Raw genomic sequence first — 2,216 nt, forward strand, 5'->3', positions numbered from 1 at the left:
ATATATATATATATATATATATATATACATATATATACGCATACAGAATCGTATACTCACACATATACGAATTCAGATACACTTTCATCCAAAAATGTATGTAAACTTTCAGACACATACACACATACACACACATATATACTTATGCACAAATACACACACACGCACACACATCTATACATCACCAAAAACAAAGTGTTTCCAAGAACTGTAAAGTATTTCACACAACTCAAAACTGAAGTCGACATCAATAATAAAACAAAAACAAAAACAAGCAAACAATACAACAAAACTATTAAAAAAAAACCCTCCAAAACGCGACAAAAAAACCGAAACGAAGAATATCTCTTGTTAAGATCTTTCCATCTCCTTAAGCAATTATTTCTAAAAGCTATTCCGTCTAACCGTATCTCGTATATTAAAACTGGTTCTTTTAAAACTCTTCAAGAGCTCTTTTCGTTCTTCGTCTCATTAACGAGTTTACCTTTTAAAATCATTTTCTGAATTTCACCCCCACCCCATCCACCTTCTTCCTTTCACTTCCTTCTCTCCGTCCCTCAATAGACTTCGAAATTCATCTCTCTCTCTCTCTCTCTCACACTATTTCCCTTTCTCTTACTTTCCCCATTCTCTTTTCCCCCTCTCCCCCTCTCTCTAATTACTTTATGAATTTACCCACCCCTTTCCTTCTCTATTTTCATAATTTCATTTTCATCCTCTTTGTTTTATTTCTTCATCAATATGGGTGTGTAGGTGTATGCTCATGTATGTATGCCTATGTGTGTGTGTGTGTGTGTGTGTGTGTGTGTGTGTGTGTGTGTTTGTGTGTGTGTGTGTGTGTGCGTGTGTGTCTGCGTGCGCGTGCGCGTATGTATATATATATTCAGGGTGACCCAAAAGTGATGAGTTTCAGTTGTTAATAACATCCTTAATTTTACGAATAAATGCATGAAAGTTTGATACAATATAAAAGGCCTAACGGAAATTAATATGCACAAATCAAATTTTGCAACACCACTACATCACATATGAAAAATGACTTTGCTTATATGGCAGCCATTTTCGGCTTCACACACCCATGCTCTTTCCAAAACTTGCACCATGACACCCTCAAGAGTTTCAGACCCCACTTCTCTGATTTCTCTATTGATGTTCTCCTTCGAGTGCACCAGAGTCTCTGGTTTGTTGATGCAAACCCTCTTTCAGGTATCCCCACAAGAAAAAATCCGGGTTAGTCAAGTCTGGGGAATGTGAAGACCAGTGGACATAATCGTAGCGGAAGATTATTCTCTTTCTCCAAAATACTGCCATAGCAACTGTATTGTTTCTCTTGCCGTATGAGCAGTTGCCCCATCTTGCTGGAACTATGTATCATATCTACTTTGAATGGCCGGACTCTGGACAATTGCCTAGTTATCTATTTAATAGATCTTTTCACTTTAATTTACATTATTTACATTTGACGGATATTTGTCTTCATCTTTTTTGTTGTTAACACAACGTTTCGGCTGATATATCATCCAGCCTTCATCAGGTGTCTTGGGGAAATTTCGAACCTGGGTTCTCATTCCTAAGGTACTTTTCAGCCGTGATGGATATGTAATACTGTACACTTCGGGTATTACATGTGTGCGTGTCTCTGTGTGTGTGTGTGTATGTGTGTGTGTGCGTGCGTGCGCATGTATGTGTGTATGCGCTTTCACTAAACGAATTTTCCCGTTACTCACGTACTTTCAGCGTTACTCGCAGCCAGAGACATACCCACGCTCGCGCTTTAACATTCACACACATACAAGCAGTATAAATATATATTTCAACATATACAAAAACAAAACAAAAACAAACAAAAAAATCTGTGAATATGATCAATTTTTTTAGAATTAAATGAGTTTGCAATTAATACACAACATACTAATTAATGAATTGGAGTGTATTAATTGCCAGAAACCGTGCCCGCCCGCGCGAGCGTGTCTTCAAACTTCGTATACATACATACACACACATATATAAATACATACATAATACATATGTGTGTGGGTGTGTGTGTGTATATGTGTGCCCATACATACATATATGGTATATAATGCCTATGTGATGGCGGAATCTGTGTTTCTAATCCAGAATTATGCACTCACAATTTTATATATTAATCAAACGAAATCCATATTTAAAAAGAAATGTTTGCGTATATATGTATTATATATATATATATATAT

This window comes from Octopus bimaculoides, chromosome 22, assembly GCF_001194135.2.
Source record: "Octopus bimaculoides isolate UCB-OBI-ISO-001 chromosome 22, ASM119413v2, whole genome shotgun sequence".
NCBI classification, from domain to species: Eukaryota; Metazoa; Mollusca; class Cephalopoda; order Octopoda; family Octopodidae; genus Octopus; species Octopus bimaculoides.